The sequence below is a fragment of the Mesoplodon densirostris genome, chromosome 1, assembly GCF_025265405.1.
Source record: "Mesoplodon densirostris isolate mMesDen1 chromosome 1, mMesDen1 primary haplotype, whole genome shotgun sequence".
NCBI lineage: Eukaryota > Metazoa > Chordata > Mammalia > Artiodactyla > Ziphiidae > Mesoplodon > Mesoplodon densirostris.
This window is the reverse complement of record NC_082661.1, coordinates 12,153,363-12,171,116: the sequence shown is the minus strand read 5'-3', so window position 1 is coordinate 12,171,116 and position 17,754 is coordinate 12,153,363. Positions and strand designations below refer to the sequence as shown.

The 17,754-nt window shown below is 38.5% G+C and overlaps 1 protein-coding gene across 1 annotated transcript in view; it reads left to right on the top strand.

Annotated features, from left to right (window-relative positions):
* The window catches only part of INPP5F (inositol polyphosphate-5-phosphatase F), a 96,967-nt gene that overhangs the window by 22,573 nt on the left and 56,640 nt on the right, over positions 1–17,754 (top strand). The gene's annotated exons all lie outside the window — the stretch shown is intronic.

Genomic DNA, 17,754 nt, shown 5'->3' with positions numbered 1-17,754 from the left:
AGTGGTCTGGAACTGAACCCACAGTATCTCCAAGGGATGCCCAAAAAGCTTTAGAGAAAGGGGAGCATAATATTAAAATCCTTTCTTCCTCTTAAAAAAACCCCCCACAAGCTATTAAATGCCTGTTTTTAGGAATTGTGTCAGGAACTGTGCTAGTCAGTGGAATACAATAATGAGCAATAACTGACCTGTTCCCACCATGAGCGGAGCTTATGGTTTAAGAGGGAAGTTAGACATTAGTGAGTAGTCATGGAAATAAATGTATAATTATTTGTTAATTGCGTTAGGTGCTCTGACAGAAAGATCCACCAACGATACTGATTTTGAAGGAGAGGACAGTAAGAATGAGGCTGGAGAGGTAGGCAGGTGTCAGACTAGGACTGGTTGGCTTTGGGTTAGCTGTCCATTCCTAGTATAGTCAACTCTGGCCAGGGAGGAGTATGGATCTGTTAGTACACAGTGCAGTCCTTTCCGGGAGCTGTATCCAGGGCAGGCAAATTCATGGAAGGTCTACATCATTCACTAAGCCCTCCCTTTGAAGGACAGGCACCTGTGCTGAGTTCAGAGGGAATTTTGTTTGTGAGAAGGTAGGTGTTACGTAGGCAGGTCCCAAAAAGTCATGAAAAGGACTGAATGAAATATTTTAAGCACTGAATTTAAATATCTGTTTTTTCCTTTGGTATCAATTTTAATGTGAGTTAAGAGCTATAGGAAGCTTTGCTGTTATTGCTGTGTTATTGGGAGTGTGGCTACCTCTGTAGTGTGCTTTTAAAAATGCTTTAAAAATAAAATTATTGAGCATTTGGAAGCTAGGTTGATTTCTGGATGATATAAAGCACAAATTGCCAGAGACAGTCTAATTTTCTTTTGCTAGATTCTTGTGGTTATTTTCTAAAATGTGTTAACTATTTTATAGACACAAAAAGCTATTTATCACGGATACGCAGTATAGCTTGCTGAAAAACAAACACACATTTATCTACCACCTAGATTAAGGAATGAAACATGATGAATGTCTTTGGAGCCCTCCCTGCCTTTCTCCAAGTATATCCTCTCCTGCCTTCTTCCCTTCAAAAGAGTCTGTGATTTTTGAGTATTGTACTTATTAGTCCCTTGATTTTCATTATTGCTGTTCTTACATATATATCCCTCGACAATATGTTGCTGAGCCTTGTGTTTGGGGAATTTTATATAAATGATATTAAGCTGTTTGTGTTCTTTCACTTCTCCCCTCCACTCCCACAACTTGATGCTTTGTGATTTATCCACATTGATATGGGAAACTTTAGTTCCTTATTTTCACTATTGCATGAATATATCATAATTTATCCTTTTTTCTGTCATTGGGTAATTTTTGTCATTGTTGTTTGTTTTTTTGCCATTAGAAATAATACCACTGTGAACATTATTGTACGTTCTGTCTTTGGTAGTTTTTAAATTCTTTCAATACAAAGGAGAAAAGCATTAGACATTGTGTAACATGCTAAGTATTTTAGTCACACTCTCCTACCTGTCCACATTTACATATGTATATCTTTAATTCATTTATATGCTGACAGGATAATTTCACAGTTGAATGTTCTGAGCTAAAATTCATTTTCTATTGTTTAAGTGAAGCTTATGAAACTTCGGAGTTATTTTTCTCCAATTTCAGTTACATCTTGAAACAGTGAATAATCACTGACATGAGTCAAGAGACCTGAATTCAGGCCGTATTTATTAGCTTTGAGATATAGGAGAAGTTACATAACATCTGTTTCATCTGTTGCTGTGTAACAAGCTGTCCCAAAAGTTAACACCTTAAAACAACAACAACGTATAATAGCTCACGATTCTATGGGTCAACCACACAGCTCTTCTGCCCTTTTCTTCTGTTGGCTGGGGTCATCCATGTGGCAACATTCAGCTGGGGGTTTGCCTGGGGGCGTCTCAGTTTTCCTTCCTGTGGCATCTCTGTCCGTGTGTCTCATCTCACAAGGCCTCTCCTTGGGGCCTCTCTCTCTCCTGGATACCTGGGCATCCTTTCAGGGTGCTAAGATGACAAGTTCCAATGTATAAGGGCTTATCAAGCCTCTGCTTGTGTCACTGAGCTTGCTAATATCCCATTGGTCTAAGGAGGTCACACATCCAAACGTAGAACTAACGTGGGAAGGGGCTTCACAAGGGTTTCCATCCCAGAAGGCTGGTTCATTGGGGGCCACAACACCCCAGAGCCCCTACTTTATAAACTGTAAAACAAGAGTAAAACTAACTGCCCGCTTTTTTTCCTTAGGGTATTGTGAGTCTTAAATAAGATAATATACCTAAAGGTGCTTAGTAAATTATCACTATTTCATCAGATCTTTGGTTGCAAATACAAACCTATCAGTTTTTGCAAACAAATTTTTATTAGGAATTCAAGGGAACAAAACCAAGAAATGGATTTGTTCAGGATCTGAGATGACTTTTGTGGCAGGTGGTATCTGACCACCACTTCCCCCTGTACAGCTCTTACAGTCTTCTCTTCCTTTGGCTGTCTCTGTTTCTATGTTACATGGGACAGAATTTATGCATTTATGTGGTACTCAAACCAACCTCAGCCCTCAAGCCAACCAACATCTGATGTTCCCTACAACCCCTGGAGACTGACTAGCTATCTAGTTCAGACCCCTAGGGAAGAGACTTTTTGGCTTTCCTTGACCAGGGACCTTCCCTGGTCACAAAGTTCAAACATGCCCACTGCTTTAAGCGGGACGGGCAAGCAAAGCAGGAGGGTTTGTACTTGGCAGACAACCAAAGTCATTTCCTACAAGCAATGTACAAATATGTTACTGGCTGATGAGTTTGATGCAGTCAAAGTATGGTCATTAGGAGGTAGCGGAGGTGTGGGCATTTCCTGTGGTCAGCCCCTGTTTACGTGCACTTTCTCTCCTTGCACCACATGCCTTTCTTTGGACCAAAACCAAGAAGTTGGTAGGCAGTGTAGATATCTGTTATATAGGATATTTTGGAAGAGGGAAAGGTGGGGAATAGAGTGAACTAGAGAAAAAAATACTAAAAGAAATATAGAAGGGCAGGGAAGGTCTCTGTTTTTCTCTCTCCTAACCTGTCCCTTTTTTTTTTTTTTTTTTTTTCTTCCTCCTGCCCTATCACTTCTAAGGTTTGGCCGTTAAGAAAGGGTGTGGGGAGGAAGCAAAGGAAAGTTTTTTCTGGGCCCCCTGCTGTTCTTCTTCCCCTCACCCACAAGAGAACTGCAGCCGCGCCCTGTGTATCACTCCACCCCCAGCTCCCACCCCCTGAGCATCCATCTTACTCTTGTCACCTTGTCTTTCTTTATCCTCTGTCCTGGGCATGCCTCATCTCCTCCCCTCCCTGTGTCCCATTAAAGCTCTTGCTCTGATCACACTACCACCTTGGCCCATGGGCAGTGTGTTCCTGGTATGTGTTACAGCCGAGATGATCGCTCCATGTGCGCTTTCCTACGGGGGCATCTTCCCTTCCGGGAGTAGAAGACGAGGGGAATAAAATGTCTGTGATTAAACTTTTTCTCACTGCTGTTTCCCTCCTACTTAGCCTCTACATATTAATGCACGCATTTCTGTTCTTGCCTAGTGAGATGGGAACATAAGTTTACTTGAATAGTTGTCATTGAGTCTGAAAACGGCGTGGGTGAGCCATGACTGTCATCGAGCTCACGGGATGTAAGCAGTCGTGACTTAGGAACCGTTAGTAGTTGGCTAGGGCTGCTGCAGCAAAGTTCCACAGACTGGGGGGCTTAAATAGAAACTTATTTTCTTGCAGCTCTGGAGGCTTGAAGTCCAAGATCAAGGTCTCATCAGGGTTGATTTCTTCTGAGACCTCTTTCGTTGGCTTGTAGATGGCTGTCATCTCCTTGTGTCTTCACATCATCTTCACATTGTCTTCTCTCTGTGTAGTGTCTGTCTTCAAATTTCCTCTTATAAGGACACCAGTCATATTGGATTAGAGCCCTCCCTAATGACCTCATTTAACTTACTTACATCTTTAAAGATCCCACTTTTTTAGAATAGGGTCACATTCTGAGGCACTGGGAGTTAGGATTCAAACATATGAATTTTAAGGGAACATAATTCAGCCCTTAACAGGAGCCTAACATCCACTGGAAAGCTCACTGCAAAAGCATGTCAAAGAGAATTGCCCCCATTGCTTCTGACCCTTTGTTTTACAGTGGAATAGGCCATTCCCCAAATGTCACTGAGTAGGCACTGGCCCCAGCAGTGGACTAACCTTAAGATCACACAGTTGCCTTGGATCAGGTTACTTCATCAAGCCTCAGTTGCCAACTATAAGACAAAGATGATGACACCTCCTAGATATGTTTATTGTAAGATTTAATAAAACTCACATGAAGTGCTTAGCATAGCTCCTGTTAATAGTAGGCATTCAATAGATGCTGGCTATTACTATTTTTTCCTTAGTTTTAAAGATAACTTAGAGGTGTCACATTTATCACTAGAAAACCACTTAAGTTCTAGCTATACAATTTTGAACAAATTTTAAACTTAGGCTTTTTTTCCCAATAATATTAATGTTTACTGAAACTAATGATACTAACATGTCACTACAAGGTGACATGGTGGGGATTGTAAAAAGTAATGTTTTTAGAAGTGAAATATTAGCAGCATTAGTGAAGGTTATATTTTATAACCCATCTGCCCCGTTAGAAAAATGTGTGGTGGAAGAATTTAAAAGTATTATTTGGTTGTGGTATCCTTTGCTGATAATTGCCCTTCCTTTTAGCAAGCTCTGTCCCCAAGATTGTTCTATTAACCCTGGTGCCTAGAAAACAACAATTTAGAACCATTAGCCTTTCTTCAGTTTGGAAGGTGTCTTCCCCAGACATCTACAGGCAGGTGGACTTTCAGCCAGGGTCTAATGCAGTCTATTTTTGACAACCTGAAGGTGTCTGACTTTGGTTTGATCACTTGGGATTTATTAAGATGAGGAACAGAAAGTGGAAGGGACATGTAATGTGCCAAATAGATGAAGGAAAAGTAAAGCTTCATGAAAAATCATTGTCTTCTATTCCTTGTAGTGTCCAGGGGGGAGTAAGGATGATAGTCACATTCTTACCACAGCTGTAATCACACATTAATTTTTTGTTTTCTTTTTCGTTTGTCCTCTTCCACCCATCCTCCTTCCCCAGGATATAAGCTCCAAGACAGGGGCTATGTGTGTTTTGCTCACTGCTGTGTCCCCCTGTGCAGTAGCTATTCAAAAATATCCAGCAAATAGTTATTTAATAAATATTTACGGAGTGCCTATTATGTGCTGGGGGCTGCAGGAGGAACAAAATTCAAAGCTTCCAGGAACATAGAATCGAAGCCAAGAGATAGACATTAATTACCCCATCAGAATTTTATCATTAAACATAAGCTTCTGAAGAAGAAAAACGTAGGATGTTGTGAAGCACATAGCAGAGGGGCCTGACTGGTGGTAGCGGGGGCTCCTGGATGGAAGGCATCCCTGAGGAAGTGATGTCTGAGTTGAGGCCTGAAATGTGTTTTCTCAATCACGGGAGTCTTTTTGCACAGCTGCTAACTCTGCCAACGACTACTCTCCTCTCATTCCCCACCCCTCGCCTTGGCCCTGTCCAGATATCGTACTAATATTACAGGCCTCAACCCAAACACCACTTCCTTAGGGATGCCTTCCATCCAGGAGATAGCTGTATCATCACAGAGCCAGGAAGAGATTGCTTGAGGCTGGAGGCTTTAAATGGATTACAAAAACTCTTTAAATTAAAATCTCCAGTAGTCCCCCCCTTATCCGTGGTTTCACTTTCCAAAGTTTCAGTTACCTGCGGTCAACCATGGTCCGAAAATATTAAATGGAAAATTCCAAACAATTCATAAGTTTTAAATTGCACGCCATCCCGAGCGGTGTGATGAAATCTCACTGTTCTGCTTCCTCCTGCCTGGGATGTGAATCGTCCCTTTGTCCAGCTTATCCACACTGTATGCTGTCAGCCCATTGGTCACTTGGTAATCGTTTCAGTTATCAGATCGACTGTCGAGGTATCACAGTGCTGTGTTCAAGTGATGCTTATTTTACTTAGTAATGATCCCAGTGTTCAAGAAAGAATGTATATATAGGGCTCGGTTCTATCCGTGGTTTCAGGCATCCACTTGGGGTCCTGGAACGTATCACCGGGGGATACGTGTTTTGAAGACTGAGAAAAGGATAAGCTCGTTAGGGTAAGAAATATCTGAATATAAAATGCAAACGTATTTTTCCCACGATATATTCAGAAATAGTTTGAAGAGAGAATTGTCAGGAGTCTTGATTAATTTAGCAATAGAGGCTCTTAGGTTAGTAGTAATAAGTGAATTACTACTCCTAGTATTGAGCAGCTACAGACAGTTCACTCAGGTCCCTCCCATTCATTCAAACAGTACACACCATCTGCCGTTTCTTCACTTTTAAAGTGGTGAGCATATCATGATCATTAAAATGCTAAAGTGTATTATGCGTATGATTTAAAACGTTTGATTTTAGTCCGTGGCTGTCAGTGGAGACCTTGCTATGACACTCAACGACATGAAATATTTTTATACTTTAGTGATGAATGAATGGAGTGTCACCAGCATTGCCTTAGTAGTTTCCTAAAAAGCCATTAGAAAACCCCACTGCTCAAGGGCACTGGAGAAAAAGGAAGAGAAGCCTGACAGGGTCCCTGCAGAGCTCTCAGCCTCTGCTGGAGACCTGCTTCTCAGGCACGGTCTTTAGATAGTGCTTCTGTTTAAATACGAGTTTAATTGTCTGTGTACAATTGCACTTGAGAGAAGTGGATTGTTTTATTATCTACTGACAACTCATATAATAAAAACATGTAAGGATTGCGATGATGGTTGTACAACTCTAAATTCATCAAAATCGTTGACTTGTTATACTTAAAATGAGTGAATTTTATGGTATGTAAATTATATCTCAATAAAGCCATTGAAAATATTTAAGTCAGAGAATAGCTTTTGTTGTATCCTGTTGTCATTACTTCTGATTTTAACTTAATTTAAAAATTAAGTAATCTACCTTTTGGTAACAAAGGTGACTTTTTTCATGTACTAAAGTTGATTTGAAGGAAGTATTTTAAAGAAACAGTATTATTCGGGACTTCCTTGGTAGCGCAGTGGTTAAGAATCCACCTGCCAATGCAGGGGACACAGGTTCAATCCCTGGTCAGGGAAGATCCCACATGCCACAGAGCAACTAAGCCCGTGTGCCACAACTACTGAGCCTGCACTCTAGAGCCCGTGAGCCACAACTGCTGAAGCCCACGTGCCACAACTACTGAAGCCCACACGCCTAGAGCCTGTGCTCTGCAACAAGAGAAGCCACCACAATGAGAAGTCCACGCACCGCATTGAAGGGTAGCCCCTGCTTGCCGCAACTAGAGAAAGCCCGCGGGCAGCAACGAAGACCCAACTCAGCCAAAAAAAAAAAAAAAAAAAGAAACAGTATTATTCGTAACATAACATTTCTACCAAATAATCTAAAATGTAATTTAAAAACAGTCATTTTATATTCACTTTTTCATTCATGGGGGGTCTCAGAACTACTTATTTTGGAGGTAAGATTTACATTGGTGACTAGGTTCCTGGTTAATCCTTAAAGGATTCTTTAATTGTAGTTTAGCTGACCTATTCTGTTAATAGCTTTGGGTCTTGGAAGCAGGCAGCTAAGTGGTACAATTGGTTCCTTTCTTTGGCATCTTCTTGTCTCTGGTTTTTGCTTCCCTCTTCCTTTTACTCTCTTCCCAGGTACCTCAGTGCTGAATGACCCTTTCCTCCTCTCTTTGCTCCCCTCAGCCTGCTCCATTACTTTATGCTTCAGAATTTTCCATCACCTCCCTTGTCCCTGATCTGAGCTCCAATCTCCTTGGTGCAGATGGTTCCACCTCCCTGGTAGGAGCAGTACTTGAACTAGACACATGAAGGTGACCCATAGTTCTGAGCTCTCCCAAGGGTCATCAGATAAACATGCTGCTTAGTTCTGAGCATACCTCTAACTGGCAGATTTTTATATCCTCAGGCAGAGAGAAACTTTAGAGGCAAGCCAACTTGCCTCTTCTGTTTCACGATCGTTCCATTTTCTAGTTATAAATGAATTTGTTCTTAAACTCTAGTTGTTTCCCTCAGTGATCCCTATGGCAGTGATATTAAAAGTTTTTTTGCTCCATAAAGAGAAGAGGCTTGTTAAGGTAAGACTGACTGACTGACTGTATGGGCCAGCTATAAACGTGCTTCCTATATTTATTTCCTCCTTTATATTCTTATTGAACATTTTGAAGTGATTACAATCAAATTATTATCAGGTCTGTGTTTAAGAAAGAAGATTCTTCGTTCTTGGCTATCAGGTTTTTTACAGCCGGTAGCCTTGGGTCCCTTCATGCACAGGAGTCAATCACCTCCAACCTTGAAGCATACTTATGTCACCTCCCCAAAGCAGTAATTTATCTTCATGATGATAAACCTTCATCATAAATAGAAATCCCAATTATATTTAGTATGCCTGGGTTTGATAGGTAGGAAAGTATGTAATATATTAACATTTTAAATAAACATGTAAGAAAACATCTTAGCACTTTAGGAAGATAAAGATATAGTTATCTGGAAAATGTACTTTTTATTTTTTATTTTTATTTTTATAATGTTGACTTTTTAAATTTTTATTTTATTTTATTTATTTTTGGCTGCATTGGGTCTTCGTTGCTGTGCATGGGCTTTCTCTAGTTGCAGCGAGCGGTGGCTACTCTTCATCGCGGTGCGCGGGCTTCTCATTGTGGTGGCTTGTCTTGTCGCGGAGCAGGGGCTCTAGGCGCGCGAACTTCAGTAGTTGTGGCACACGGGCTTAGTTGCTCCGCGGCATGTGGGATCTTCCCTGACCAGGGCTCGAACCCGTGTCCCCTGCATTGGCAGGAGGATTCTTAACCACTGTGCCACCAGGGAAGTCCCCACTTTTTATTTTTTGTTTGGCTGCACCATGAAGCTTGTGGGATCTCAGTTCCCCAACCAGGGATTGAACTCGTGTCCTCAGCAGTGAAAGCGTGGAGTCCTAACTAGGACTGCCAGGGAACTCCCTGGAAAATGTACTTTTATATAGAAACTCATTTTGCCCGTTGATACTCTGTAAGTTAGACTTTTATCGTTTTCTAGGACTATTATAAATAGAAAAGACTTTATATTTTTATGGCATATAATAGATTATTTCATTTTATGGCAGGTCATTATTAGGGATTTTATTATTAGGATGAATTTAAATTCATAGGTTAAGCTGAAGATGCTTCTGATTCCACCATTTGGTACCTTTGAAATGGAGCCTAATAAGTGTACCTCTTGCCCTAGGTGCTGTCCTTATGAGTCATTGTCAGTTTTCTATATACCCAGACTTAGGAAACTTCAGTAGGCAACAGAGCAACCCATCAAGAAACACTGAGTAGCTACTATGCTTGGAAGATGAACAAATTAATAATTGGCTCTTTGGTCACTGAGAGTATTAGAAGCCCAATATGATGTACTTTGAAAAAAATAGCTCTGGTGTGCTGGTGCTGTTGCTTGTATTTCTACTTACCTGATGTATAATGGTGTACGTTTCTCTCTGAAATATATTCAAAGATGTATAGTGCTCTATTTCCATTAGGTAAAGAAAGCATTTTTCTTAATGTAGTTTTAAAAAATAGAAATAACCTTAAATATAAAGCAAAAAATGATATTAAACATACCATGAATCCATATCTTTTAGTAGAAATTTAATTTCATGCATAAGTTTGCATAAAACCTATAGACTTATGCTCCTATTCATTTAAAAGTACTAAATGGCCAATTAATGGCTTATGCAGTAGGTATCAGTGAAGTAGGTTTTATGCACACATTGGACTGAATTTAAATTCCTACCAAAGATTTGTTTAAAAAAAAAAAAAGAAAAGCAGGATCCTTCAAGTTGGAACATAATTTATCTTGAGATAAGCCGTTAAGACATTACCCAATTATTAGAGTCTCTTAAAATGCATAGTGTGTTAATATATTATATAACGGATCATTTAAAGATACTTCGTACATTTTAAAAAATGAGATCAAGAGAAACTAGACAGATTGTTTCTGACACCAAGAGTCTAGCAGTACTTGAAGAGATAATAGCCAAGAATTTTCGAAAACCAGCTATAAATACAAGTCACAATGTCAAGAAATACTTTGAACTGCAAGGGAAAATATACAAAGAAAACCACACTTAGGCACCTTGTAGTAAAACGGATGAAAACTAAAGACGAAGAAAACATCCTAAAACAGCCAGAGAAAAACCACACATTAAATTCAAGGGCGTTCAGTCAGCCTTGATAGGAACAATGGAAGCTGGAAGACAGAGGAATGCTGTCTTCAAAGTGCCTGTCTAGAATTTTATACCTTCAAAAATTAAGGAAAAAAAGACATTTTGAGCCAAACAAACAAAGAATTTGTCATCAGCAGTATCTGTACTAAAAAATACTAAGAATTCTTCAGGTAAAAGGAACATGATTCCAGATGGGAGTGTGGAGTTGTAGGAAGGAGTGAAGTTCAGTGGAAAGGGTAAATGTGTTGGTAAATTTAAGTAAAGTTGGCTTTACATGAGGTTTAAAATTAACGCAGAATGAAAACACACAACAATAATAGTAACAGTAGTGAGCTAGAAAGGGCTGGTGTTCATAAGGTCCTTTCACTGTCCAGGAACTGGCAAAAATACTCATTTACATTAGGCTTTTGTAAGTTAGGGCTCGTGTTATCAGACCCTACAATATAACCACTAATAGCATAATAAAAGATTGTAAAAACTAATAAAGGGGGAAATGGAATAATAATAATTTTAACACTTAATAATCCAAAAGAAGGCAAGAAAAGAAAGCATGTAGAACAGGTGGGACAAATGGTAAGACTGTAGAATGATTCTTAAGTTTATCAGCAGTTACATTACATACAAATGGACTTAGTACTCAGTTAAAAAACAAAACTTTTCATAATGCAAAAACAATAAAATTCATCTACAAGCTGCTTTTAAGACAAGTACCTTAGGTATATGTATATGTATATAGAATGGTCCAAAGTAAAAGGATAGAAAAAAAGAAACCAAGCATATCCTAACCTACTGAAAAATAATGTGTCTATCCCAATATCAAAACAGACTTTAAGGCAAGAAGCATAAAGAGATATACATTTCAAAAATAGCAAAAGTTCAAGTCACCAGAAAGATATAGCAATTTTAAATTTGTACGCACCTAAGCCTTAAAATATAAAAAGAGCAATGAGTCATTTGGCTTAAATTTATTAGACTGTCAACTTGAAACGGCAGAGAAACATATGAGTATTCTTATTATCAGCTTGACACAGAAGAAAGGAAAGGTGAGCCAACTATAATGCCCTTTCCTAATTCTCTTTTTTCCTTCTTACCAACACATCTCCATTCTCTGATTCATCTGGTGCAAATGCAGACTCCGAGCATTTATTAGAGGCGTAATCTACAGATGCTCTTCAAGAATTTAAATATTTGTTATTTGAATATTATGTTACAACTTCGGAGTATGTAGTAACCACCTGGGTTAGTATTTATTGGCATGCGGATATAATGATAAATTCTATTGTGCTGATTTCGAGTGTTAAGGCAGCAGGGTTCTCTCTGCTTTGTCATTTCCCAGCTTCTCCTGTTGGACACTCCAGGTGACGTGGGCCTAGGAGAGGTGAAGGAAGTGCTTTGTCCTCAGGAATATAGTCTGCAGGATCGGGGCAAGCTAAAGGAGGAAAACATATGAGAGTCATTATCAGACCCACCTTCTTTTTTATTTTTGCCTTTGGTCATAACGTGAATGTTTATAGAGAGACACAGAGAAACTGGAAAGTGTCCAAAAGAGCAGTGAAAACAGAACCTTTGTATGCTACAAAAGTAAATAAGTTTTTTTTTTCTCTAAAAGAATTAAGTCTTAAAAAAAAAATCCCACTGAACCAGTTCAAATCAGAACCAGTCTTTGGAAAAGGTGAGCCAGAAGAAAAAAATCAGAAAAGCAAAATCATTTTCATGCAAATATTTCATTCACTTCAAGTGTCTGGCCCACAGAATATGTACTGCCTGTGTATTTCTATCACTAGGGGCTCTTTTAGTTGAATCTCACTTAACCTGTTTGCCAGATTAACCAACATGCCTCACTGCCTCTGCAGAGTCTGTTGGTAGATGCATTGGATGCTCTGAAGGCCAGTGGAGACTGGGTAGGAAGCCCTCTCTCTTCTGGTGGATCGTGTTTATTTCCATTCCTGTTCATACTTGTTTTACTCGATATTGTAATTACATAATTAAATAAGCCCATCAACTATGAGTATTGATACAAAAAGAAAGACTTCCTGTTTCTATGAAGGCTAAATTGAATGCTTTGGAAAGACTAGATAAAGCTGTGTTGCAGCAAAAGAAAAAAAAAGGTAAATTACACCACCAAATACTTATTAGGGGCTCATTCTCAAAGAATGTGGGAATTTAGTTCCCTGACCAGGGATCATCGAACCCGTGCCCCATGTAATGGAAGCGCAGAGTCCTAACCACTGGACCTCCAGGGAATTCCCTAAATTATGTGTGTTTAAAAGCTCATTGTTAAACCCTCAAGATTAAAAGGACTAATGCCAACAATGGTAACCAATTGCTCTCCATCTCTCCTTATATGAGAGAACTCACTAGGTGGGGTTTGGATTAGATTTAAAGAATTGCCATGGGGCTTCCTTGGTGGCGCAGTGGTTGAGAGTCCGCCTGCCAATGCGGGGGACGCGGGTTTGTGCCCCGGGCCGGGAGGATCCCGCGTGCCGTGGAGCGGCTGGGCCCGTGAGCCATGGCTGCTGAGCCTGCGCGTCCGGAGCCTGTGCTCCGCAACGGGAGAGGCCACGGCAGTGAGAGGCCCGCGTACCGCAAAACAAACAAGCAAACAAAAACAAACAAAAAAGAATTGCCATGGAGTGGGGAACAATGGTCAAAGGGAACATTAATTGTATATGTAATGTTTACATTTTTAAACAAATGGAATGTATTCCTTTATTTCCTATCGAATTAACATTAATAAAAATGAAAAGGATTGCTAGACATTCGTTGTTGGATCGAATGCTTATCTTTTCTAAAGGTCAGTAGGATGGATAGTCATGTTGAGAAAGATGCAGTACTTCCTAGAGGTGAGGTCATGAGTAGGGAGAAAAGAGTTTCATCCAATTTTAGGGAAAGAAAATTTTTTTAATGAAAATCTTTATCCTGCCATTACTTATCCTCTTTTAACTGAGTCACTTATTGTATAGGGCAAGCAATTGAATCTTTTCCAGGACTATTGTTTTAGTTTGCCCTAACTGGTCATGCTTTTCAAGATAATCACTTCCTAATCAGTTTTCTTATCTTGCTGGGGAAGTCAGATTTTCCTGTCTGTCTTTTCCTGAAGGAGTCAGGGTTACAAAATTGACCTTTTTTCCCATTATAAAATGTTTAAAAAGTTGAAAAAATATCTTTATGCCGAAAGACCTTGCTAGACTAAATTACCTTTGACACATGGTTGTACTGCATATCCAGATTTCAGTGTGGCAGCTTTAATTGAGCCAAGTTTCTTTTCCTGGTGGGTGATATAAATTAATGCAGTAACCTGCATTTGTGCTTTTAAAAACTTTATTACAAAATTATGCCTGACTGGATACTGGGATTGCTAAACAGTAGTGATGCTATATATCAATACTTTTACATTTTTCTTGGCTTAAAGCACAAACTAGAGAAAATATATTTGGATCATTTAACCCTGTAACTAACATGCTCATTCTTGCCGAACATCCAGGCTTCTATGTGTGTATTATTGTGTTTTGTTTCATCTAAGGCAAAATAATTACAGGAATACATATTGCTGTTTCTCATGAGGTTTTTTGTTTTGTTTTGTTTTCTAGGGTCAGCCTAGAAATATCTTAGTGTCCAATTCAAATTTTTCACTTTCTTTCCATTATGATTTTAATTGTTCCTTTGAACACTATTTCAAATACCTGTGTCTCTCTGTGTTTGGCAGGAAAGTTTTTTCTTATTTATTTATTTATTTATTTATTTATTTATTTAATTTATTTACTTATAACTGCGTTGGGTCTTCATTGCTGAGTGCGGGCTTTCTCTAGTTGCGGTGAGCGGGGGGGCTACTCTTCCTTGTGGTGCGCGGGCTTCTCATTGCGGTGGCTTCTCTTGTTGCGAAGCACGGGTTCTAGGTGCATGGGCTTCAGTAGTTGTGGCACGCGGGCTCAGTAGTTGTGGCTCACGGGCTCTAGAGTGCAGGCTCAGTAGTTGTGGTGCATGGGCTCAGTTACTCCATGGCACGTGAGAATCTTCTCGGACCAGGGCTCGAACCCGTGTCCCCTGCATTGGCAGGCAGATTCTTAATCACTGTGCCACCAGGGAAGCCCACTTTTTAGTTTTTTATTCTCTGCTCTGGTAGGTAAGACTCCTAACAAGTTCTTTTATTCTTTAGAAGGAGCTTTTTTAAAAAAAAGATTGAGACGTAGTTCACACACCATAAAATTCACTCTTTTAAATTACAATTCAGTGGTGTTTAGTATCATCATAAGGTTGTACAACCATCACCACTGTCTTAATTCCAGGACATTTTCATCATCCCACCTTACTTAGATTATAACTAGTAAATATCGATTTCCTTATCTATCTTACTCTTAGTTTTTTTTTTTTGATCAGTGTGTAAGACTGAAAACAGTAAGACAGGAAACTGTATATTAAAAGACTTATGAGATATTAACCCAGTGCAATTTGTAGAGCTGGTTGGAAGTCAACTACAAAAAGACATTTTTATTCATGGTCCCCACACTCCCAGCGTCTAAATTATTTCAAAGCAGATTCCAGATATTTTTCTGCATCTGCAGATACTTCAGTATGTATTTCAACACTAATTATTGACACACCATGCTTTCCCCCTCTTTATTATCATTTACTAGATGCCCATATTTACATGGGTCTGCGTCTGTCTTCTTTGTTCTTTTCTAGTATTCATTTGTCCATTCCTGTACTGGCACCACGTTGTTTTATTTACCATAGGTTTATCATATGTTTTGCTACCTGGTAAACATTAGCTCTTAGTAGTAATAACAGGATTTATAAAAATTATTTAGTCCTCATAGATACTCTCTGAAATAGGTGGTTTTATCCCATTCTACAGATAGGAAACCAAGAATTGGAGCAGTTAAGTATTAAGCTGAAGTACATGATAAATAAATAAGGCAGCTAAAATTTGAGTCAGAGTTCTGACCTCAAAGTCCAGAACACTGAGGCTTCTTTGAAAAGGGAAAGCTACTGTTTACAAAATTTTTTCTCTTTTATTTGAGATCATATACATGGTATTTTCTCAGATTTAGTCTTCATTATAATCCCTCAGGCCTATTGAACTTAAGTCTGTCATTTTTTTTTATAGAAGCACCTCAGTTTTTCAGTTTCTGTGTATGAGTAGCTAGCTAAACTCTAAAAATATGCATATTTTATTTTTAAATGTATTTGAGTTTGTAAGTTGAATTTCAGTATTGACAATACCAATGTTTTTGTGGAAGAAAGCACGCCTTTGGTTTCCCAAGTGAGTCTATGTGTGAAGCAACACCTCTGTGTTTGAAATTTAATATTTTTATATTTTTGATACTATACCATTGGATGGCTTATTGGAAAGACATTTATTACATTTGATTGTGCACATTGTGTTTTTGTCATTGCTGTAATTTCTTAAAATCGCAATTCTTAATGTTAATATGAAAGCAAGAAGGCGTAAACTGGGAAGAGGGCTTCCTAATGTTGGCTTGTCTGATCATCTGCCAACACTAAATTGTTCAGTGTAAAATAGAAATTATTCCTGTGAGGTTAAGAGACCTGTGGTAAGAATTTCTTTTTATTCAGCAGACTGTATTAGCATTCAACAGTTTATTATGTATTATGTGCTTTATTTATTTTGTGTTAGGTTTATTGTGTGTTAGGTGCTTGGTAACCTTAATCTATGCCTGACGTACTTCCCAGCACATGGTAGGTTCTTGGTTAAAGTTTAATGATATTAATGAAATAACCTGCAAAAGCTTTGGAACTTTGGAGTAGATTTCTACCCTATTTTATAAAGAATAATGAAACGTTTCCAAATACTTGCATTTATGAAATGCTTTAAACACATCTCCAGAGCACTTTCCCTAAAATGAGAGTTGACTAATATTTGGGGGAAAAATGGGGGAAATTAAAATACTATATATCTTTTAAAGAATATTGTTTCATAAGGGGAATATATATCCATCATGCTATTTTTCTATAGTAAGAAATTCCTGAAACACTGTTTTCGATTATTTTTGGTACTAATTAGGTAGTATTTTTAAAGGGTGTAGCCTCATAAAATGAAAAATTGCTTTTGGATGTTGTCTCTCATAGACCATTTCTCAGTTAAATAGAAATCTTTTGTGAGAAGTAGAAATTTGGATTGGAAAGATAACTATTGGGCCTCTAGGTGTTTTCTTTCCTTTCTTTCTTGTAATTATTAAATATTTCTTTCATTTGTTTTACACCCCTCCCCCACTTTCAATATGTTTACTTATTTGCTCAGTCCTAGTGTACACATAAAGTAGTTTTGGAATTGCTAACTCATACCCTTCTGAAAAATAATTCACTAACCAGAGTACAATATTGTATACAGTTCTTTTTGTCTTTATCCTTGCAAAATACTGTCTTCCAAAGTTACTTAGATTAGTTTATTTCTTCCTTATCTCCTACATTATGGTTACGTTTTCCATTTGTAACAGAGTTGGGTGACTCTTTGCATTTTGTTTCGGGTTCCCTTCACATTCTGGTTAATTTGAACTACTTGTTTTTGAGGGGATGTGAAACATTACCATGATTCTAAGAGTCAGAACTACGTGAAAGGGTATACTTGGAGAGATGTCATCCCCCTGATCTCTTTTATCCCATTCCTGTTTTCTCTTCCTTCCATGTCATTTCCACCTACTCCTTGTTCAGTAACCAATTTCATTAATTTCTAATTTCTCTTTCCTCTTTTTTTTGTACAAATGAGCAGATATGTGCATATTTTCTCATCTTTCTTACAGAAAGGGTGGCACACTCTAGATACTCTTTTGTGCTTTGATTTAATACTATACCTTATTATGTAATACCCTTATTGTATATTAATAATATCCAGTTTATCCCCTTAATATATCTAGGAATCATTTCTTATCAGTTTACAGAATGCTTCTAAGTCTTTTTTTTTTTTACAGCTGCATAGTACTCTACTGCATAGATGTGCCATAGTTTATTCAACCATTTTCCTATGCCTGGGCATTCTAGTTGTTTCCAGTATTTTACAGTTGTAAACTGCTGCAATGAATAGATTTGAGTATGTGTACTTTTATGTTGTTGAGGTGTGTCTTCAGGGTAAATTCACAAGAGTGGGATTGCTAGGTTAAAAGGTAAGTGTGTATGTTTTATTATTAGTTATCACAAAATTTCCCTCCAGAAAAGTTGTGTGCGTTTGTGTTCCCACCAGCACTAGGAGAGTGCCTGGTTCCCACAGCCTGGCCAGCAAATGTGCTGTCATACTTTTTTATTATCCCCAAGCTGATGGGTGAGAATGGTATTGCAACATTTTAATTTACATCTCCATTGAACATCTTTTCATACATTTAAGGGTCATTTTTATATCTTTGTTGTGCTCTAAAAGGTACCAGTCCACGGCCTGTTAGGAACCGGGCCACGCAA